The sequence below is a fragment of the Cherax quadricarinatus genome, chromosome 5 (genome assembly GCF_038502225.1).
Source record: "Cherax quadricarinatus isolate ZL_2023a chromosome 5, ASM3850222v1, whole genome shotgun sequence".
NCBI classification, from domain to species: Eukaryota; Metazoa; Arthropoda; class Malacostraca; order Decapoda; family Parastacidae; genus Cherax; species Cherax quadricarinatus.
The window spans coordinates 27,614,299-27,640,252 of NC_091296.1; the positions used below are offsets into that span (position 1 = coordinate 27,614,299).

A 25,954-nucleotide genomic window follows, 5' to 3' on the forward strand; every position below is an offset into this window, starting at 1 on the left:
GGAAGTTATCTGTAAATAAAGGCTTGACCCTAGTGGGTTTAGTGTTTGATTATGATAATAATATAAATGAAGGTTTGCTTATTAGGTTTAAAGCTTTAACGCTGCGTATAACCTTCATATCAGCTTATGTTAACTGAGATATACATATTTATCAGTGTATAAAACCTTACCAGGCTTCCTAGCCAACAAATCTCTCACCCAAAGTACATGAACAGTCAACAAGGCTTTGAAATAACTCAGAGATGGTTCATTGAAAGTGTCGAGTCATGGTGGTCCATTTGCTTGGTACACTCTGTATTGAGAAGTTGAAGGTGACTTTGATGGTGACGTGTGGGACGAAAATTGTATAAATTATGAGTGATGTGCAATTTAATCATGCTGAAAACGAAATGATTCTCACGTGCTTTAGTGAACGGTCACTCATGTTCTGAAAATTTTGTTGATAGTACTTCAAAATATGCTAAAAGGTAAGTTTTATAATGTTGGTGAACTAAGGGAGGGATATGGGAAGTTTCGGGTGTCACTTTCAAGGAAGGTGGCTTTCTGACAGTGAAGGGCTCTTGAACCAAGAGCCCTGGGATTATCCTCCCTTTGGGTCGAACCTGAGTAGCTCCCATTCCTCATGCACTATATGACCTCTGTCTATGTAACTCGTACAATAGTAATAACTAGCATCCTCTAAGAGAGGCCCCTTGATGTCAGTAAGGGGCTCTTGATAAGAGAAAGTGGACCTATTCAGTTACTTGAGTCGAGCCTGCCTATCTTAATGTGCATGCGTTATATTTTAGTCTACATTGATATACCTGTACAAGTGTGTGTTCTGTTGCAGGGCTGGAGGTCCCCATCAGTGTCGCCAGCAGGTCCTGACGACGCCACAGCCCGACTTCATCCTTCACCATATGGTGAGCATCATGGCTGTTTTTCGGTTTTAATCACTTGTATTTATAGGCTAAACTGTTGTCCTAACTTGATTCATATCAGACCTGTGTGTGGTATATATGCTACTACCTTCTAGATGCCACTCACAACAGTCGACTAACACTAAGTCCCTATTTACCGCTACACGAACGAGGGCAGCAGATGTAAGGAGACTTGCCCATATGTGCAGTTCAGTCCGGGAATTGTAATCAGTATTCTTTGTTGTAAGCAGATTACACCATAAAGGTGTAGGGCATCTGTCTTCAGTGTCACTATACGTCTGCACTTCAGATAGAGATACGTAAAAACGTAAATAGTACCTGAAGTACAGATTATTAGCACTTCTTCCGTCTCGGACGACAGGGAGGAAGGGAGGGGGGGGGTCTTAATGCTGGTGATGGGTTCCTGATTCTAGGAGTTGGAACTGCCTTTCATTGGCTCTGTATGACACCAACAGTGAGAATTTCCTGACAAATATAAATCTCCAATGCTGTGCATTGGAGATTTATATTTGTAGGGATTTATATTTGTAGGGAGATAGTAAAAAAAAAAAAACACTGTATACTTCAGCATACCCATTATTCACTCGAGCAAGCTACACGGAGACGCAATTCATGATTAGTTCTACCATGAATTTCCTAACTCGTATTAGGGAACTAGTTAACTTTCCTAGTTTTCCTGAGATTATCAGAAAGATCAAGTAAAGAATTCACTGGTCACTGCTCTCTTTGTCCTTTAGTAAGAGAGCGGCGATGCCCTCTGTGACACTCACGCCTCGTTCGTTCTTTGAAGCAGTCTGCCCTCTTGGGCGCCGTGAACCCCATCCCACAAAGGAAATGCTGACTTCAGCTTCTTAGACATTCATTGCAAGCTTTTGCAAATGACTTCATCCCAGAATCTGTTTCTTAGGATTCTAGACTGGTTTATGGGGCAATAATACTCCTAGCTTGTTGATCAAGTGGGGCGCAGTTTTTTCCTGCTATGGGGAAATAGCTCCAATACACGTCGACTCTTATGTACAAGAGGCCAGAAAGTCTGGTAGAGAGAAACATGCCATGTGACACCTCGCCCAACAAATGGCTTTGATAACGCTGTTGTGGGAGGGAGAAAGCAAGATGGTTCACAAGCCCCTTTGAGAGGGCTAGTCCTCTCTGGAGAGGGTCATTACCCCTCCTTCAAGAGAGGAGAACATCCCCCCCTCTTTATAAACTGGAGAGTTTTCTCCGCAGCTTTTCTTACTTAAAATATAAGTCTTCCATGCCCAACCTACTTAATAAAATGAGAATTTACATGATAAACTTTAATTTTATTTTGCATATCACCAAAATTTACAAAATTTTCCCCGGCAAAAGAAGTCATTTTTGTTATATGTTAACGAATTTCTGTTCCAGGTAAATATACATAATGACCAGTATTAGGTATAATAATAACAGTAATTATAACTTCTGTACACCCCTGCAGGCAAGTGACGACTTAACAGTTCGAGTGATAATATCGCACAAACTTAAGGTAAGTTTGTTTTTCCTTAGAGTTAGAAGTTGGTTTTCGTGTCCTTTACACAGCAGTATCATGTACGTGTTGCTAGCCATAGCTTCTGTCTCGTTTCATAGAATTCATGGCTGAAATCCTTCTTGCTAGTTGGCAAGGTAACACGAATTACTTATTTTGTAACGCATTGCACACAGGAATGTATGATTAGCTGAGGAAATAAGATAATTAGTGCCGATAAAAATTAGGTTAATTCATTTTAATCGAAACTCCTGCTACTTTTTTTTTTTTTGGTGAAAATTTAAGACATATTTTATTTTGAGTAGTGAATCTTAACACATTTTTTATTGATTTATGTGCATAATTTAGTTAAAATTCTGTCAGAAAATACTTCAAACCGCTTTTTATGTCTTTCTTACAAATGCAAAAATGCATTGTTTACATTTTGAAGTTAAATTTTAATAATAATAATAATAAAAATAACAATAGTTCCTATTTTTCTCATGTGAAGTAAATTAGTCTTTTTGAAGATTATTTGAAGCAGAAGTTTTCAAGCTGGAGTTGTCGCTTAAATAAGAATAAATTTCTCTGACGTACTTTCCTACGCGACTAAGACCACGTCTCGCAAGTTACATAACACTCGTCTTATTCAAGACACATTGGCAACAGTGGGGTGTCTTTATTGCTGAAACGTGGTCGGTCCCTCAGTCTGTGGGACTGACCACCTCAAATACTATTTCTACACGGTTGATGGATTGATTACATCTTTATTTCACTACTACACCTGCTGCCTCTGTAACCTGACTGAAGAAGTCGACTGGGTAGGTGAAACGTTTCAACAATAAAGATACCCAACTGTTGCAGATGTGTCTTAATCATCAACTTGTCGGTATTTTATACTATGGTCAACATCTCATTCATTCAAGGGAGAGTTCCTTGATGTTGAGGTGGGCCTCTTGATGCAAGGAATTGGAACTGCCTTCCCTTATTTGGGTTTAATTACCTCTCATTCTTTTGACCCTAAAATATAATAATAAGTACAATATTAACAAAGGAAGGGGGGGAAAGGAGACAGCAGCGGGAGCCAAATTCGAATCCTCAAAGGAGCCGCATGCGGCTGGCGAACCTCAGCTTGGTCACGTCTGTTGTATGCCGACACGACTGTTTAACTTCCTCCTGTCACATCTCGCAACGACGATAACCGAAACAAAATTATTGATTTAGCTAAATGCACTTTATTTATGCTGACTCCTGATAATGTTGCTCGTCTTTTTTGACTAGACCAGGGTATACAAAATTTTAATCGTCGTTACTGATATATTGGTAAGATGGGCGGCTGTCCCTCACATGTTATAGTATCGTTCATTACCATATTTGAAGACTAATGTGTGTATTGTTTACTGAAAGTCTCTACCGCGAAAATCTGTGAACGTTCTTGATGGATGTTTATCAGTTTTAAGTCATATCTAATAAATGGCGGGATTTATTCTGGATTTTTTACCTTTATTTAAGCTATGAAATATTTGTTTTAGCCATGGTGGCGTTCGTGTCATGTTAGTAATAGTCGAATAAAATTTATTTCAATCGTGAATGAAGTGTATAATGAGGTAATTTTATTAAACTAAATATATAGGTAAACGCTGGGATAGAATATCTTGTACCGCAAGTCAAAGTTCCATTTAAAGGTTTACTTTTTGCTAGTGAAATTGTCTTGTTACATACAATGTTTTCAAGTCACATTCACTTGATAACTTCTTAAAGGTGGCATTATACTGACGTCTTCACTTTCTGCGAGTAAAGTTACACTGATGTGTTCACTTTCTGAGAGTGAAGTTACACTGATGTGTTCACTTTCTGCGAGTAAAGTTACACTGATGTGTTCACTTTCTGAGAGTGAAGTTGTATCACCATGTTCACTCTGAAGGTAAATTGTTGCGAACGACACATTCCAAATTTATTTACGCGAGAACCAACATCACATCAACGTTGCAGGTTTATGTTTGGCTTCGAATATAATGTTTGCAGTATAAATATATTATCACGTCGGCTGTCATTTATCAGTTTTATCACAAGTGGACGGACATGACAATTTAAATGGCACTCAGCACAGCTTTGTTTACCTTGAGTGCTTAGGGACTCTAGTGTCCAGTAGGCTTTTATGAGCGTGTTAGATCAAAGTGAATTGAAGACAAGTGGGTTTTATAGTTTGTCGTGCTGTTGGAATGTAAATAAGATTATATTTACGAAGGTATTAAGGGAAGTCATGGAGGTGGAGAGCAGAGTGCATGCACGTTGAAGACGCAGTAGGGATGTTGCACTTCATAAGGTCATTGAAACTGTGATGTTTCCACACTTCTGGCAAGATGGTTATTGAATGAATGTTTGTGACTGTTTCCTTATTTTGGGTTACATTGTGTAGGAGACGGCCGATGTGTAGCAATTTTTGTTTTATGAACTTAATGTCTAGAAACATGCAGTACAAGTTTCGTTTCCTCCAACTTTAAAACAAAATCGCGTTCCACACTGAAGTCACCTTTAAAAAGAGTTGGATAACAGCTCTTAGCCTGTAAAACTTTGTGGAAAAATAAAAAATACACTGACTAGATCCCTTCAAGTTGCGCGGCCGCGTAACACAGATGCCGCGCACTAAATATTCACACCGCGCTCACTCTTAGTATCAGATAACGACTTGAGTCAGTGCCTTGGTTATATTTTGGTAGTTTCATTATGCCGTGTTGCATATTCATTCAGCTTCTTTTATACCTATGGAATGTGGTAACTTTAAAGGCTTTGTAAGTGCTATAGCGACTGGTAGTTTCTACCTGTATCGCTATTTAAACAATGTTGCGGGACTTGTGCACATGATTATTCTCTCGTACATGGGGGATAAAAAAAATGAGAGGACCATTGTTGGATCTAACAGGGCAATAGTGATAAAAAGTCATACGATAAAGAGCAAGCTTTATTAAACTATGAGTTCTTCTTAGAGCGAAAAGTCATCCCATTAAAGTTTGGTAAGCAACATGTTTCTTCACCAGAGAAAATATTAGCCGATATATTTTTTTTTTATCCAAGAATCGTGTTTTACATTGGCGTCCCATTTTCTCTAAGGAGTCGCCATTGGAGGAATTTGCACTACAATAGTCAGGTAACTCTGACCTGAAACTGCTGAGTGCTGAGTAACTTGCAGAAAAACTTCATATATATATCTGACCAGTCAGACCACGTCAGCCACGCTGCTGCAAAAACATCTGTGAATAGACTGAGGGACAATAACATTGAGAAATTTAATAATTGTACTTAGTCAACATTAAAAGAAGCTTGGAACTTTAAGGGAGCTCTTGATACATATAGAACGACTGGAGAATAGCATTGTAAAAACATCGAACTTCTTAGTGAATACCATGATCTCTGGGAAAACGTAAACATTCATAAACCAATAAAAGGAGCCCATATACAATCCTATGAGAGAGGAAGGGTGAGAGAACGGTAGGCCTATGTGATGGATGTTTCTGAGAGGCAACTGGTGTACAAAATTACAGTTGGTGTGGTCATACTGACAAGTTGTAGCTGAAAGACACGTATACCAAGTGGCGAAACATTTCTTTAAATGTCTTGATCAATGTATACGTATTTTTTATCTAAAATATTAAGAGGTAATGTAAAAATGCTTTGATACTCTTTTTTCCAAGTCATTCAGTCCTCAAAAGTTACTTTCATTACCAAAGGTTCAGAGTGTCGTCGTTACCAAGGTTTACCAAGCGTGTTCGTTGTTATGGTCCTTACTGACAGGTGAAGTGAGAAGGCCCCTCAAGGGAGGTTCTTAATGCTAGTGAAGGGTTCTTTATTTAAGGAATTGGACTAGTCATCCCCTTGGATCAAACCTGATTGTTTCCCATTACCTCCAGGCGCTGTATGACTCACCTCCAGGCGCTGTATGACTCACCTCCAGGCGCTGTATGACTCCCTATGCGCTTATCACTCCCCAAGAAAAGAATGAAGTGTGATGGAGCGGGGATTTGCGGTGCTTATTTTTAACTATTCCTGCTGTGCGAAGTTTTCAGTGATCCCTCATGACCTCCATGCCATCCTCTGTGTTCTCTTCCCATTTACTGGTCATTAAGGATGCCGGTTTACTGTCTACCTGGAAGTCCCTTCAATGGGGTACCTTGATACTTATGAAACGCCCTCAGTGGCAATAGAAATGCTCCCACCTGGTGAAAGGTTCTTTTCCATCCAGTGGGAGGATTACGGTCTTCGTTGTCACTGCGTTGTTAAGGAGGTTTCAGCTTCTTCAGATTGGTTGTAACATGACTCACGAAATCGTAATGACACGACTGCAAACAAACTATACCACGGGCGGGGATGGAACCCGCGATGAGAGTCGGTCTGGAGTTTTATGTCTCTCTTATCGCAGGTTCTATCCCCGCCCGTGGTATGGTTTGGCTGTAACATGCAAGAACCAAACTTAACAACTGCCCATCGTATATGCCGTGCACGATCATCTGTGAACTTGTTTCCATTTGCTTGGAAGCCAAATCTGCCTGTGGAACTGCGGCCCTCAGGTGGTAAATGCTTTGATAAGAGAATAGAAGCCGAACGGGAGGTTTACCGGATAGACATTTTGGTAGGGAGGTAGAAGCTAAACAGGTGGCTCAATTCTGGCCCTGTCGAGTCAATCGGCTGGCCATACATCCCTCTCCGCTGCATAGGCGATAAATTCACCTAATAACTATCAAGTATCAAAGTCCTGCGTTTGCAATTTAATATGTTGTTTACTCACGTATACCTTTATTATCTCTGGAGATTTTTAATAGACGGGTAAGCCTCTCCTTATTGAACTCTATGGGGAAGGGTGAATAGAAAACTGAAGGCAATTATTATTTTAAAACACTCCGGCCATCTCCCTCTGAGGCAGGGTGACTCCCTCCCCTCCTTCCCCCAAAATAGAAGAAAACACATTCACAGTCAATCATGCAATTGCTGCCTTGCCAGAATCATGTTAATCACAGCTCAGATAGCCCTCCGAACTGAAACATCCTCACCTCACTTTAGAGGACCGGTACTGTACGTCCCACCTACGTGATTCTTTTCCCTGAATCCCTTCACAATGTTACCTTCTCTTACTCCAATACGTAGGTTTGAGTTGTTCTGTTTGACGAGTATTATTATTGATCTATCTGTACTATTTTTGTCTACGAAGGGATGATTTGCAAGTAGTCTTTGCCATCCCCAAAAACATATCCCTTGTTCTACAGTTAGAACAAGCTGAACGATTGATAGTCAACCAAACAATCCTGAGAGCAGCGGGACCGAGGGTCACTTTACATACCCACATGACAAAGTTTAATGCAGGTTAATGATAATACTGCAGCGGATAAACTAGCAAAGCAACAAACAGTAGAAAACACTGCTATTGTAGTCTAACCTACTCGCCTTAATGCGTGTTTTGGAATGGTTATTCCTTCTAGCTTAAGAGCACATAAACGAGCGGTTAGTGAATACACGCAGTATTTAAAAAAAAAAAAAACTCTACTAGCTACCCGTTCCTTAAGTAGACATTTTTGTCAGTCCTGCAGGAGGACAACGGAAATACCAGATCAAGGTTGCCAAATTAATATTTGAGAACCGTTAGCTCACCACTACGGTATATTGATCAGGTAAACGCCTACGGTAACCAGAGCTTTTACTCCGCAATAGTGCCCTAAGTCTGGCTATTTGGACACCCACCTGAATATAATAATGGTATACAATACCGATAACTTGATAAAACACATGATACCTAATTGTTGCACACGTGTTTTACTTACCAACCCACCTGAGTGTTGTCATTCGCGTGCGGATTGTTGTATCTGTGTCCCCATGATTCATGAAGACGAACCTTGTAAAGTATCTCACTGTCCAAATTATCCTGGGGATCATCGTTTTCTTTTTTCTTCTTCTAACAGTGTATTGTACAAATGCTCGCCTGAGACAATGGATCACATTCTACTGTCTTGTTGAAAGTCCGACTGTGTGTGTTACGAACCTACTGCTGTGTCATCTGTTTACCAACAACCCATCACTGTCATCATCAGCGACACCCCAACTGTATCACCACCACGACCAATTCCTCGCTGTAAGCCGCACCAACCCTTGACTGTCATCACTACAACCAACCCTTTATTGTCATCACCACCACCCGACAGCTGAGTCATCACTAACTACAGTGTCATCACGAACCCATCAGTGTGTCCTCATCACCACCAGTGAATCACAGTATCACCAACCCACCAGTGTCATCAACCCTACCACAGTGTCATTCCCAACCCACCATAGTGTCATCAACCAACCACAATGTTATCAACCCAACGCAGTCACCACCACCAGTGTGACCACCACCGGTGTCACCACCACCAGTGTCACCAACTCATGATACCCTTGCTGCCATAATCAATTTTTGTGTCATTATGGTCTTAACGTGATATTTGGTAATTAATCCACCACTACAGGATGTAACAATGTCTTGATGCCATATTCAGGTCCTGCTACGTCTGATGTTGAGGCTGCAGCTGGTGTCAGCATCGCTGAGGTGCCGCAAAATGGTAGTTATATATATTATATATATATATATATATATTATATATATATATATATATATATATATATATATATATATATATATATATATTATATATATATATATATATATATATATATATATATATACACATATATATACACACATATATATAAAGTAGATTTTGACCATTTTCGATTATAGGTGTGTGAAAACATTTACAACCCCAAGAACAAGCACAAACGACTAGATAATTATAGGTACGTTGCCTGTCTCTCTCACGATTACTGGACGGAGGATCAAGTCTGCACCACACCTTGCGGTGTGTAACCTCTCAGGTCTCCAGCCCTGAACCGAAACATTTGCCTCACATGGGTAAATTTTTCTAAGTGTTATTTAAATATCTCATTTACGAACCATATTTTAAAAGCGTGATAAATTTGATCTTTCTCTCCGTTATTTTCATGGTGTGCGTGCGTGCGCGCGCGCGCAAACATGCAAAAGTATTCTGGTATTTCCGTTCAGTTATTTTTTTCGTATTTCATACGGTGAATATTCATGGGGAGGCGTGTATACTGTTTACCCTTTATGGTTTACTATTATTCCTCTTTTTCCCACTCATTCAGGCATCAGACACTATTCAGGCTGAACACTTGTTTTCTCAGTCTGTGTATGAAGTCACTTGTTTACTGTTAAGGAGATTTGTTAAAGGAATCTCTTCGCCACAAGAGGTTTTTTTTTTATATTTTATTTAAAACAGTTCATACAATATACATAGATAGTTACGTATATAAATGTGATATAAATATACATAAAAAGAGGCATTATCAGTGGGTGTGTTCCGGTCCACTAAGTAACATTATCAGTGGGTGTGTTCCGGTCCACTAAGTAACATTATCAGTGGGTGTGTTCCGGTCCACTAAGTAACATTATCAGTGGGTGTGTTCCGGTCCACTAAGTAACATTATCAGTGGGTGTGTTCCGGTCCACTAAGTAACATTATCAGTGGGTGTGTTCCGGTCCACTAAGTAACATTATCAGTGGGTGTGTTCCGGTCCACTAAGTAACATTATCAGTGGGTGTGTTCCGGTCCACTAAGTAACATTATTCATAATGATTCTGATATACACAACTACATAACTAACACACTACTGCAGAATACACAGTGCTTCCATTACTGTTTTTTTTTCATAATGTAAAATGACACGAAGCACTTACAATACTAGTGACTCCCCCCCCCCCCAACATTACGTTATTATTATTATACTCAAAAAGTTGCGCTAAACCACAATGGTGAACATGTACTTTAACAGTTCTATATACTCCATACATTCTCATTTTTAGTTTAAAACATTGCAATGCATTAATAAATAAAAGAAGCCTAAGCAGGTCCTCCACAGAAAAAATGAATTTACATATTCGCAATACACTTACAAGTTTATCTATGAGCTGACATGAAATATCCCTCATCCTTTTTTTTTTTTTTATCCTTTTACTAAACACAAGTTTACAAAAAAAATTATGCTTTTTATCATTCAAATATATTACAATATGCATGAAAATTTTAATTATACTTATGAAATTTACTAAAGAATTAATACAAATATTAACTGGTATATATATTGTACACACATGCAGTTACATGTGGTTATGATTCCATCGTAATGACTGCCATACTTCCCTCCTTTACCACAGTGAAAAAAAAAAATGCCACAAACACTAGACTCCACAACATCTTAAAACTATTCAGAGAACTTTTAAAATACTAACAACTATTACACTTTATGACAATATATAAATAATAACAACTTAACTATAGTGAAGAATGTCAACTAATATAATAACTGTACACTGGATATTGAAACACACACTTGTATTATATATACCAAGAATGTTTATTATTAAACACGTATTGTCATGTTCAACAAATTCTAGATGTTTGACATGTTTCAGAGCAATTTCAGACTTGCTCTTTCACACACTATGGTTGAAAATAGAACATTATAGCCCCTAATCAAATTGATAAACCGCCTCTCGCTTCTCAGGAAAACAGTGCTTAATAATCATGATATTCTATATCCATGTAATTCATTTTTCCCTCCCCCCTTTTACAGAGACCAGTCCACCCAGCCATTACAACACTAATTCGCGCAACCCTCTCACAGTCATACCTCTATACGATACCGGAAAATCTATAGCCCATCTACGTCCATACACTACCTCATTTATACACTTTGTTTTATAGAAATGTCCTGCTAAAGCCCTTGTTCCTCCCCCCCACCACCTCCCCCCCCTCCCTCATCACCCACGATATATAGATATAATCTGCCACTAAATACATGACGGCCCTCCTCACACTATCTCCCACTCCCACTCAGTGCCCTTAATACCACTAACCTACTCCAACCCACCATATCCAACACTGCGAAACCATAGACGTGCCCTCTCGATATGCTCACAGAAATACACCACATGATATGCTGTTTCCTCCCCCCACACACACAAAACACAACATTGAGACTGCAAAATTCCCATCTGATACAGTCGTACTTTAGTTGGCAAAATCCCATGTAAAAACCTATACATAGTTTCCCTTACCCTTGACTTCACCCGTAACTTACTGAAGTCTTCCCAGATTCGTGTCCAATTATATAATGGAAAAACAGTCTCCCCTTCCAACACTTCTTGACACCTTACCAACCTCCCCAAAACACACGCCATTACATTTTCCGGATTTCTTACTTGTAATAAGTATCTCAACATACTCATACACTCCTCTAAGTCCCTACCCCCCCACCACCGCCTCACATCTTCCATCACATCCCTCACTCTGACACCACGTTCCCCACCCAATCTCAGATAACAATGCTTCACGTACATGCTCTTCAGTCTGCTACCCAGAGGAATTAAACCTAAACCCCCCTTTGCCAGCGGTGTCATTACGACCGTTTGCCTCAGCCAATAACAACCATATCCCCATATAAAATTCAGAACTTTCCTTTGCACTTGCCGCACGTCTTTCGTCACCAAGAGGTACACCACAGCCACGTGCCACAATTTAGGATAAATGAGTGTATTAACTACAATGACTCTGTTGTATAGTCAAACCACTCGTTCTTATTCCCCCTAACCTAAGCAATACTCTTTGCACTACCCTTTTAGAATTTGCCTCTCTAGCCCCCTGCGCTGCCCCTCTGTACAATACTCCACAAATTTTTATCTGCTCTACTACCTGCCATCCATACTTTTTTCCCAGTTCCCCTCCCACCCATGACCCAACCTCCAGTAATTTCGACTTTTCACTATTAACACTCATACCTGTTGCTCCACTAAATATTTCAACAATTCTGCTTACATTCTTTAACCCCTCCTCTCCCCCCACTAAGACTGTAGTGTCATCCACATAACCAACTATACCCGTAGCACCCCTAAGTCTTACCCCCCCCTTTACATACTCCTACATTTATCAACCTATATAATGGGTCTTGCAGACATGCAAATAGGATCTGAGACATGGGGCATCCCTGCCTCAGCCCCCTACCCATACTAACCATCTTCCCCATCCTTCCATTTATTTGCACTCGTATTTCTGCACCTCTATATAAAGTTTCCGTTCACTGCACAATTTCCTCACCGAACCCAATCCTCCTCATAATCATCCATAATTCTCTCTACACAATCATAAGCCGCCTTCCAATCCAAAGCAAGAACACCTCCGCCGTCCATCCTACGCTCCTCTATATAACCTTTTATCCTCCCTTGCCCACTAAACATTGTTCGCCCTGGCACACCCATCTGTCCCCCATCTATAACCTTCCCAATTACTTTACGCAATCTATTACCTAACACCTTGGCAAACAATTTATAATCCCCACACATTAATGATAAACCTCTATAATCTAGGATGCTATTCTGTACTTCCCCCTTTGGAACCATAACTACTTCACCTGTCCTTTGTGTTAGACTCATGCTTCCCTTATCCTTCATTACATTCATCAACTGCACCAAGAATTCCTTCATGACATCCCAGTTGCTCAAATAAAATTCATTTGGGATTCCATCTATCCCAGGTGCTTTCCCGACACTCATCCCTTTTAAAGCCGTCCACACTTCCTCTTCATCTATAGGCCCTTCTATCATCGCTCTGTCTACTGACTCTAGGTTTCTCTGTATCCCCCTCTCATGTATATATCAAACCACTTATCAGCATAACCACTCATACTTTCCATAGTTACTAACTTCTGTCCCATCGTATACCCTCCCACATCCGTATGTACGTCCAACTTCATCAGTCATTGTCCTCTGTCGTGTCTTTAATCGCCGCAATACACAGGCGGATGGCTTATCTCCCCATAAAACATCTTCCAATCCACCTCTCATTCTCTCACCATCAAATCTTGCATTCTGCATTTCCATCAATTGCGCTTTGATGCCCTCAATCTCTTGTACTGGATAAACCCCACTAAAACCTTCATAGCACTGTTTCAACTGCCCTTCCAAATATCTCTGTAAGCCATATTTCCATTGACTTACCTCCTTTCCTTTCCTCATAAAAATTTTTGATTCCTGGTTTAGCATATTCCTCCCACCATCGTAGTATATCACCTCCTTTTCTCCCCTTGGTCCACTCATTTGTCCACCACTCAACAAAACTATCACCCTCCTCCAGCTCATCTATCAATCTCACATTAAGTTTCCAATAACTCATGTAACGCTTTGGTAAACCTCCCCATCCCACATCCACGACCACTCCTTTATGATCTGAAAACACTATATTTATAGTTTCTGTATTAGCAACCTGTAACCCGGGAGAAGCATAAATACGATCTAGTCGTGCCGCATATCCTCTCCTCATGAGTATGCTCCACGTTCCACCCCCCCCCTCACTACATCCGCTAAGCCTGCTCCCCCTAAAACATCCCGTAGGACCCCCAAAACACACCCTGCACCCCTCGGCTCCACATCTTTTCTACGTATCACACTATTCCAATCCCCTCCAAATAATGAATAAACCGGTAAACCCCGCATATGATAAATTAGTGTGTCCCTTACAAATTCCTCTTTAACACGTCTGTTACTGTCCGCCGGCATGTATACACTCACAAAACACACACGTACCCCACTCCATGTCCCATCCACCCTCGCTACTCTCCCATCTCCCCCTTCTTCCCAATGTAACAATTGGAATGGACAGGTCTCAGCTATTAAAACAGCAGCACCTCCCTTAAGCTTCCCAGTATACCCAGCATAAACTTTATATCCATCTACCAACAAATCCCTTCCATACCTAAAATTATGCTCTTGTAAAAATATTATTTGTATTCCAAGTCTCTTTAAAAAAACACTAAATATCTTACGCTTTACATCAGCCCTTAGGCCATTAACATTTAATGTTAGACACTTAAAAATGCTATCGGGGGCTTACCAATCTACCGATATCCTTGAGTTTCCTTACGTTTTTGCTGAACATTCTTTTCACATTGTCCTTTCTTTGCATCGCCTTTCCTCTGCCCCTTCCCCCCCCCTGTTACTTTTTTTGGCACATCCACTGATAGTTTCTTACCAGTTCGTTGCGCTGGTGTGAGGACATCATTATCAGAAGCCCCTGCCTCGCTCTTACGTGATGCCTCTACTATGTGCATTCCCTCATCTTCACATTCCACGTTGTGGACTTCAACCACAACCTCACTAATCCTCTTTGATTGCATATCCCCATCACCCACATTACCCACCTCTTGAATTCCACCCTCACCTATAAGTTTCCCATCCGACACCATGCTTAGTGTCCCGTCCTCATTCTGATTACCCAAGAATTCTTGTATAACAGTGTCTATTGTAGCCGTAACCTGACTACCCAATTCCACTCGTCTCACCTCATCCTCCATACGCATATTCTCAATAACCTGAGAGTCCTCCGGTAATGTTGCACATTCTTCCGGATTGTCCTCCACGATTTCACTCCATGTTCTATGATCTTGAAGATGCTCCCCTGTAGACTGGGTCGTCACCTCTCTCTCCTTCCCCACTCCTTTCCCCTCTCCATGTTTCTCAGGTGTCGATCGACGAGGACACATTACTGCCATATGATCAAAGGCTCCACACAGTCTACAGGTTCGTCTCTGCCCCGCATATGTTACATACACCTGAGTTCTAAAGTCACTCAGTGTCACATATGATGGTACAGATTTGCGCAAAGACATTTTGAGGGTAAAGGAGCCCTCAGGCAGTCCAGCATACATACCATTAGACCACCTTCCAACTGATGCCTGATGTGTAACACCATACTCATTGAATGTTGCTTTTATATCTTCTTCATCCGCTTCAAATGGGACATTCCTTAACTTTACCCAAGTATAATACTTGGATACGTCCCTCAGTCGTACTTCTAAACCAGGATTAACCTTCATACACACGTCTTGGTATTTTTCCACCATCTTGTCATATGTCGCAGCCGTCACAAATTTCACAAAGATCCTTGTAGCTCCATTCAAGGCAATACCATACAGATCGTCGTTGTTGATGCAGTAGGTATCCCGTAGTATGGCAGGCAGCATAACAGAAGCATTGGTTTGATAAACCGTTCCTTTCAATACCTCAATATACAGTGTTGATTCTCCGCCTGATAGCCAGCGCCATTTTGTGAAAATCACTGTGCTACCAACAGGTGCTAGCTCAACCGCCAATGTCCGTCCTCCACCAAGGTTGAGTGACGAAGGCAGGAGCAAGGCGTAGCACAACCTCACGGCCCTAGAGCGATGAGGTCAACTGCCACAAAAGGTTCCTTCAGTCCACTCTTGGCCAGACATTTCCTCCAGTCAACATCTTTGGACTGGACTGCTTGTCGGTATTACCATATCATTAACAACCATTTTCTGTGTATTCAGTTGTATATAATCAGCATATACACAGTGATGTTGCTAGGGTTGATGTCACCCGGGGCGGCATCTTTGGTGTCACCCCCCCCTGAAATCCAAGGGCGGGGGGGATGGGGGAGTAAACTCCAGTTACGTCACTACTGCATGACCAGTTACGTCACTACTGCATGACCAGTTACGCCACTACTGCATGACCAGTTACGTCACTACTGCATGACCAGTTACGTCACTACTGCATGACCAGTTACGTCACTACTGCATGACCAGTTACGTCACTACTGCATGACCAGTTACGTCACTACTGCATGACCAGTTACGTCACTACTGCATGACCAGTTACGTCACTACTGCATGACCAGTTACGTCACTACTGCATGACCAGTTACGTCGCTACTGCATGACCAGTTACGTCACTACTGCATGACCAGTTACGTCACTACTGCATGACCAGTTACGTCACTACTGCATGACCAGTTACGTCACTACTGCATGACCAGTTACGTCACTACTGCATGACCAGTTACGTCACTACTGCATGACCAGTTACGTCACTACTGCATGACCAGTTACGTCACTACTGCATGACCAGTTACGTCACTACTGCATGACCAGTTACGTCACTACTGCATGACCAGTTACGTCACTACTGCATGACCAGTTACGTCACTACTGCATGACCAGTTACGTCACTACTGCATGACCAGTTATGTCACTACTGCATGACCAGTTATGTCACTACTGCATGACCAGTTACGTCACTACTGCATGACCAGTTACGTCACTACTGCATGACCAGTTACGTCACTACTGCATGACCAGTTACGTCACTACTGCATGACCAGTTACGTCACTACTGCATGACCAGTTACGTCACTACTGCATGACCAGTTACGTCACTACTGCATGACCAGTTACGTCACTACTGCATGACCAGTTACGTCACTACTGCATGACCAGTTACGTCACTACTGCATGACCAGTTACGTCACTACTGCATGACCAGTTACGTCACTACTGCATGACCAGTTACGTCACTACTGCATGACCAGTTACGTCACTACTGCATGACCAGTTACGTCACTACTGCATGACCAGTTACGTCGCTACTGCATGACCAGTTACGTCACTACTGCATGACCAGTTACGTCACTACTGCATGACCAGTTACGTCACTACTGCATGACCAGTTACGTCACTACTGCATGACCAGTTACGTCACTACTGCATGACCAGTTACGTCACTACTGCATGACCAGTTACGTCACTACTGCATGACCAGTTACGTCACTACTGCATGACCAGTTACGTCACTACTGCATGACCAGTTATGTCACTACTGCATGACCAGTTATGTCACTACTGCATGACCAGTTACGTCACTACTGCATGACCAGTTACGTCACTACTGCATGACCAGTTACGTCACTACTGCATGACCAGTTACGTCACTACTGCATGACCAGTTACGTCACTACTGCATGACCAGTTACGTCACTACTGCATGACCAGTTACGTCACTACTGCATGACCAGTTACGCCACTACTGCATGACCAGTTACGCCACCACTGCATGACCAGTTACGCCACCACTGCATGACCAGTTACGCCACCACTGCATGACCAGTTACGCCACCACTGCATGACCAGTTACGCCGCCACTGCATGACCAGTTACGCCACCACTGCATGACCAGTTACGCCACCACTGCATGACCAGTTACGACACCACTGCATGACCAGTTACGCCACCACTGCATGACCAGTTACGCCACCACTGCATGACCAGTTACGCCACCACTGCATGACCAGTTACGCCACCACTGCATGACCAGTGACGCCACCACTGCATGACCAGTGACGCCACCACTGCATGACCAGTGACGCCACTACTGCATGACCAGTGACGCCACTACTGCATGACCAGTGACGCCACTACTGCATGACCAGTGACGCCACTACTGCATGGCCAGTGACGCCACTACTGCATGGCCAGTGACGCCACTACTGCATGGCCAGTGACGCCACTACTGCATGACCAGTGACGTCACTACTGCATGACCAGTGACGTCACTACTGCATGACCAGTGACGTCACTACTGCATGACCAGTGACGTCACTACTGCATGACCAGTGACGTCACTACTGCATGACCAGTGACGTCACTACTGCATGGCCAGTGACGTCACTACTGCATGGCCAGTTACAAATGTTTAACAATAAGAACGTTTAAGGGCCATAAACTGAACAGGAGAACACTTCACAACTTTATTAATGATAAAATAAATAATGGTAGTAATATTGAGGAAACATAAACATAAATACCACTTTGAGTACAGCAACAGATCCTACATTTATTCATCTTCAAAACAAAAAAAGAAAATCTTGAAAAATAATGAAAAACATTGCTATATCAGAGAAATAATTTCGATTGTGACCTTGAGTACAGGTAACATCTTAGTGAATCTGATCTTGCGTTTCCTTGCCTTCAGTCCTGCAAAATTATCTATCACAGGGGTTCCCAACCTGGGGTGCTCGCACCCCCTGGGGATGCGAGACATCATTCCAGAGGTTGCGAGAAGCGTCCATCACTTGATGATGGAGAGCTGAAAGATGATCTTATAGATCTGCGTTCAAATCGTGCTCTTGAAATGCAATTTGAGAGTAAAACTTTGGAAGAGTATTGGTGCTCGGCTCTGGTTCTGTTTCCAAGACTTTGTCAAACTGCACTAACTCTGCTCATTCCATTTGCGACAACTTATGTGAATCAGGATTTAGTACTCTTTTTTTAATTAAGATAAAATCTAGAAATCGTTTGAATGCACAGGCAGACATGCGTGTTGCTATCACCAACAGTTCCCCGTTTTGAAAAACTCACCAGCAAGAAACAGGAACAAAAGAGTCATTGAATTAAAATGGATTCGCAAACTTTTTGGAAGTCAGCCTTTTGATTTTATTATCTTGTACATATTTAAAGAAAGTAACTATTTTCCGTATGGTATATTCAAATGTTAATCGGAGACATCCTTTCTTGTCCATATGTTTGATTTTTTACATATTAAAAAAATAAAATTCCTTTCTAAAGGTTTGAAAGCTAGTTCTTGATTTGACTTTTTTGTGTATATTTCAAGCAAGAGTTATTATTTTTGTAAGGTGTATTCAGATATCATTCTGTGATATGTTTCTTTTCTGTAAGTCTGATTTTTGTTCACATATTATATTAGAAGGTGAAATAAATATCTTCTTTTGATAAAATTTAGTATGATTCCACATCCTTTATCCTTGAACAAAGTAAATTGTAGGGGGTGTGAGGTTAGTGCAAAAATTTATAGGGGTGGGGGAGTAAGAAGTTGGGAACTACTGATCTATCATATCATCAAAATCAATGATTTTCCCTATATGGGCCTATTTGTACTCTAATCATATAAGGGGCTATATAGAAACGAAGAATTCTTCTCTTATGATGCTGCGGCACTGTTTTGGGCATTAGTGTCACCTTCTTCAGAGGCTCTGTAGTGTCACCCCTAGATGGTGTCACCCGGGGCGGCCCGCTTCCCCCATCCTTACGACGCCACTGCATGTACCGCTGTCTTATATACCTGAATACTATTAGGAAGCGGACTACAGGTGTTCCATAGGCGCTAGGAGTGAGTTATCGTGGATTATTTGGGTGCAAGGAGTAAAGTATACATTTTGCAGGAGGCATCAATAAACAAGAGCCGGATCTAGAAGGGGTCATACGCAGGAACGCTAGTCTAGGCCGTGTTAACCATTGGTTATACTCCCTGACCCCGTAATGGCCACTCTGGAGAGGTGGCAGTAGCTAATTTGTGCCGTAATTGTAATGGTGGAGCTCGTATATACAACACGAAGGAAGGCAATGCTGCGCTCACTGAACCACCTTGTTAGATGCGGCTGAATGTCAGGCCGGAGGAGAATGTTGCTAACATTGCTTGCTCTAATATACTGTATCAACCTGATTATCCAAAGTGATTTCTTCAAGGCGAGTTCTACTGCTGTAGCACTGGGTGTTAATGGCTGGTAATGAAGAATTCAGACACGTGTGCTACATCTGGGTATCTTTATTTGAAGACATTTCGCCATCCAGTGTTTTTTTCTGTACATTACACGGACATAATGTGAAGAATGTTGAACTACAAAAGATGAGGTAATGAGTCTCTCAGCCTTGGAGTTTGGGAAGAGCATCGTAGTTGTGAAGATTCTTCAACTCCAAGGCTGAGAAATTGATTATCTCGTCTTTTGTATACAGTTCTACATTCTTCATATTATGTCCTTGCACTGGTAGCCACTGGATGGTGAAGTCTACAAATAGACACCCCCATGTAGGACATATCTAATTCTTCATCTTGTCGGTATTATATGCCATTCATGTACAACACTTCTTGTAATAAATAGGTGGATGGGGTAGCTTGCAAACAACCTTTCACTGGAGCACGAGCACCTCCTCTTAGAGGTGTTGCGGGAAATTATGAGTAACATAGAACGTCTTCAGGAAGCTCTATATGTTGGTGTTGTGATACGTATGGCGGGTGCGCCTCTGTGTACATCGGCAGTGATCTCTGAGTTAGAGATTTGAATGGCTTCTACTCAGCCCTTTCATCACGGCTTACCAAGCCTACAGCGAGATACCCGCTCTTAGGGAAAGGCTCGAGGATCTGAGAGACAAGAAAAATGAGAGTTCAGATATTGTTTCATTGATGTTTCTACATAGACTGGCTTTCCTCGCTGGTGTAATGCTGCATCACTTCACGACCTGGTCTGACCTACAGGTGTCTAACGAGGCAGAGGTCGAGATCGGCGAAGAAGACTCTTAAGTCTAGGAAGAAAACCCTTAGGTCGGGTAAAAAGGCCTTCAGGTCGGAGAAGACCCCGAGTTCGGGGAAGAGCATGAGGAAGGAGAAGACATGGAAAGAATGCGGTCCCATTAGCAAACTTGCCGCCATAATATCGTTAATCAGAACAACGTTCTGTAATTACGTGAACTCGCAACACTGTACCTCGCAATACTACACCTCGCAATACTACACCTCGCAATACTACACCTCGCAATACTACACCTCGCAATACTACACCTCGCAATACTACACCTCGCAATACTGCCCCACTGACAACACTGCACCTCTCAATACGGCCCCTCACAACACTGCCCCCTCACAACACTGACCCCTCAAATGCCCCCTCACAACACTGCACCCCTCACAAAACAAACTGATAGGTAGTGAAGGGAAGAATGTTATGATGACGAGATGATAGTAGAGAATAGTTTCTGGCAGGTGTTAAGTTCGTGTAAAAGAAAGTGTGTGGATACTACCACACACAAACAATACTGCCAAACAAACAATACTGCCAAACAAACAATACTGCCAAACAAACAATACTGCCAAACAAACAATACTGCCACACAAACAATACGGCCACACACAATACTACCACAAACACACATCACTCCCGCACACATACATCACTACCACTCACATACATCACTACCACTCACATACATCACTACCACTCACATACATCACTACCACTCACATACATCACTACCACTCACATACATCACTACCACTCGCATCACTACCACTCACATACATCACTACCACTCACATACATCACTACCACTCACATACATCACTACCACTCACATACATCACTACCACTCGCATCACTACCACTCACATCACTACCACTCACATCACTACCACTCGCATCACTACCACTCACATACATCACTACCACTCGCATCACTACCACTCGCATCACTACCACTCACATACATCACTACCACTCGTATCACTACCACTCGTATCACTACCACTCACATACATCACTACCACTCACATACATCACTACCACTCACATACATCACTACCACTCACATACATCACTTCCACTCGCATCACTACCACTCGTATCACTACCACTCGCATACATCACTACCACTCACATACATCACTACCACTCGCATCACTACCACTCACATACATCACTACCACTCACATCACTACCACTCGTATCACTACCACTCGCATACATCACTACCACTCACATACATCACTACCACTCGCATCACTACCACTCACGTACATCACTGCCACACACAAACATCACTGCCACGCACAAACATCGCTGCCACACACAAACATCGCTGCCACACACAAACATCGCTGCCACACACAAACATCGCTGCCACACAAACATCGCTGCCACACACAAACATCGCTGCCACGCACAAACATCGCTGCCACACAAACATCGCTGCCACACACAAACATCACTAACACATCACTACCGCATACAAACATCACTACCACTCGCATCACTACCACTCGCATCACTGCCACTCACAAGCATCACTGCCGCTCACAAGCATCACTGCCGCTCACAAGCATCACTGCCACTCACAAGCATCACTGCCGCTCACAAGCATCACTGCCACTCACAAGCATCACTGCCACGCACAAACATCGCTGCCACGCACAAACATCGCTGCCACGCACAAACATCGCTGCCACACAAACATCGCTGCCACACACAAACATCGCTGCCACACAAACATCGCTGCCACACACAAACATCACTAACACATCACTACCGCATACAAACATCACTACGACACGCATCACTACCACTCGCATCACTGCCGCTCACAAACTTCGCTGCCACACACAAACATCGCTGCCACACACAAACATCGCTGCCACACACAAACATCGCTGCCACACACAAACATCGCTGCCACACAAACATCGCTGCCACACACAAACATCACTAACACATCACTACCGCATACAAACATCACTACGACACGCATCACTACGACACGCATCACTACGACACGCATCACTACGACACGCATCACTACGACACGCATCACTACGACACGCATCACTACGACACGCATCACTACCACTCGCATCACTACCACTCGCATCACTGCCGCTCACAAGCATCACTGCCACTCACAAGCATCACTGCCGCTCACAAACATCACTATAACTCACAAACATCATTATAACTCACAAGCATCACTGCCACTCACAAACATCACTGCCACTTACAATCACTACCACTCACAACCATCACTGCCACTTACAAACATCACTACCACTCACAAACATCACTACCACTAATCTCCATACTGAACAATAAATTCCAGAAGCTCTTCAGGTCTTGATATTTTCATGTTGGCCCGACTTGATAGCAACATTCTGCAATCCCAAAATTTCTTCATATAGCTGCTGTCCATCAGCATCAGTATTTCATTCTTGACAGAGTCCTTCGAGTAAATTACTGACCAGCACTTCTAGGGCAGCATCATGGAAATTCATACTAGGATCCTGCAGTTTCTTTCTGAATACGGTCATTGCGAATGAGTACTTTGTTATAAATCCTAGCAAAGTCAGAAAATCGCAAGTCAGCATGTGGTTATACAGCTGTCTTGCGTCACTTGTTTCACTGGTCTAGTTTTCATTGTCTATCATGTCCTGGAGAACTTGAAGTACCTCCTCAAGGTACTTGTTGACGGCTTCATTGCTTCTATCCCTGCACGCCACCTGGTTTCGAACTTCTACTTAACAACCACAGGCACGGCGTTTTTGAGATTTTTCAAAGCGCTGTATTGAACGAGAGAAGAACACGTAGAGAGCTTCGATAGTTCCAAAAGATCGTGACCATCATTGTATCCTGCTTGGCTGCATGTACACCCACCAAGTTGAGTGAGTGATTGTCGCAATTCACAAACACTGCCAGGTTGTTTTTCTCACTTATTCTTTGATGAACACCACTTGTGTGTCCAGCCCTCGCAGCATCGTTGTCATAGCACTGTGACCGACAATTTTGTAGCTCCATTTCGTCCTACTCTAGCTGCTTCAAGATGTCTTCATCCAAGCTCTCACAATCTTTCTGGCTTATCTGGATAAAACCAAGGAAGGAATTTGTAACACAGATCATGCATCTGAAGGCAAATCTTTTTTCACTATCCTAGGATGGCTTGTCTGAGTTTAATTGAAACTGCTCAGTGGCGCCCCCCTTCAAGTGACGCCCAGGGTATCTGCCATACCCTAGATACACCACTGGTTAGACAGGTACATGAGTGGGTGCTCCTTCCTTAAGTGGATGTGACTTGGACCTGTCTAGCATAGGCCAGTAGGCATGCTGCAGTGCTCCTTTCTTATGTGCGTTGTTTATTAGAGGAGCTCAGTTTTCCTATACCTGGAGTTTACCTGGAGAGAGTTCCGCGATCATCGCCCCCACGGCCCGGTCTGTGACCAGGCCTCATGATGGATCAGGGCCTGATCAACCAGGCTGTTAGTGCTGGTTGCAAGCAATTCAACGTACGAGCCACAGCCTGGTTGGTCAGGTACCGACTTTAGGTGCTTGTCTAGTGCCTGCTTGAAGACAGCCAGGGGTCTATTGGTAATCCCCTTTATGTATGCTGGGAGGCAGTTGAACAGTCTTGGTCCCCTGACACTTACTGTGTTGTCTCTTAACGTGCTAGTGACACCCCTGCTTTTCATTGGGGGAATATTGCATCGTCTGCCAAGTCTTATGTTTTCGTTGTGAGTGATTTTCGTGTGCAAGTTCGGTACTAGTCCCTCTAGGATTTTCCAGGTGTATATAATCATGTATCTCTCCCGCCTGCGTTCCAGGGAGTACAGGTTCAGGAACTTTAAGCTCTCCCAGTAATTGAGGTGATTTATCTCCGTTATGCGCACCGTTAAGGTTCTCTGTACATTTTCTAGGTCAGCAATTTCACCTGCCTTGAAAGGTGCTGTTAGTGTGCAGCAATATTCCAGTCTAGATAGAACAAGCGACCTGAAGTGTCATCATGGGCTTGGCATCCCTAGTTTTGAAGGTTCTCATTATCAATCCTGTCATTTTTCTAGCAGATTGATACAATGTTATGGTCCTTGAAGGTGAGATCCTCCGACATGATCACTCCCAGGTCTTTGACGTTGGTTTTTCGCCCTGTGTGGCTGGAATTTTTTATACTCTGATGAAATTTTAATTTCCTCATGTTTACCATATCTGAGTAATTGAAATTTCTCATCGTTGAACTTCATATTGTTTTCTGCAGCCCACTGAAAGATTTGGTTGATGTCCGCCTGGAGCCTTGCAGTGTCTGCAATGGAAGACAGTCATTCAGATTCGGGTGTCATCTGCAAAGGAAGACACGGTGCTGTGGCTGATATCCTTGTCTATGTCAGATAGGATGAGATACAGGATGGGGGCGAGTACTGTGCCTTACGGAATAGCTTTTCACCGTAGCCGCCTCAGATTTTACTGTTTACTACTACTATTTGTGTTCTGTTTGTAAGGAAATTATAGATCCATCTACCAACTTTTCCTGTTATTCCTTGAACACGCATTTTGTGCGCTATTACGCCATGGTTACACTTGTCGAAGGCTTTTGCAAAGTCTGTGTATATTACATCTGCATTCTTTTTGTCTTCTAGTGCATCCAGGACCTTATAGTGATCCAGTAGTTGGGACAGACAGGAGCGACCTGCTCTAAACCCATGTTGCCCTGGGTTGTGTAATTGATGGGTATCTAGATGGGTGGCGATCTTGCTTCTTAGGACCCTTTCAAAGATTTTTATGATATGGGATGTTAGCGCTATCGGTCTGTAGTTCTTTGCTATTGCTTTACTGCCCCCTTTGTGGAGTGGGACTATGTTGTTTTTAGTAACTGTGGGATGACCCCAGTGTCCATGCTCCCTCTCCATAGGATGTTAAAAGCACGTGATAGGGGCTTCTTGCAATTCTTAATGAACAGTCTGGCCCTGGGGCAGAGTGCATGGGCATGTCATTTATCACCTGTTCGAAGTCATTTGGCGTCAGGATAACATCTGATAGGCTTGTGTTTACCAAATTTTGTGGCTCTCATAAAAAAATCATTTAGATCTTCGACTCTGGTTAGCGGCTTGCTAAAAACTGAGTCATATTCCTCACAGACGGATGGCATACCGCACGCACGTAGCAGTTTATTTTTTTCACAGTATTATTTATTTATACAGTATTATTTGTAATTATTATAATTAGTAGTAGTAGTTTATTTTTTTTAACTCATATTCAACACAATGAATTGCGGATGTTAG

At 42.5% G+C, this 25,954-nt stretch overlaps 1 long non-coding RNA gene across 4 annotated transcripts in view; it reads left to right on the plus strand.

The window, feature by feature from the left end:
• Positions 1 to 268: 268 nt before the first annotated feature.
• Positions 269 to 25,954, plus strand: part of LOC128684791 (uncharacterized) — a 209,532-nt gene continuing 183,846 nt past the window's right edge. The window contains exons 1-4 of one of the 4 annotated variants that reach the window (XR_008406418.2): positions 269 to 467; positions 830 to 902; positions 2,380 to 2,427; positions 8,355 to 8,982. This is a non-coding gene — a long non-coding RNA (uncharacterized lncRNA). The other 3 variants (XR_011394161.1, XR_011394160.1, XR_008406417.2) reach the window with 3 other exon arrangements.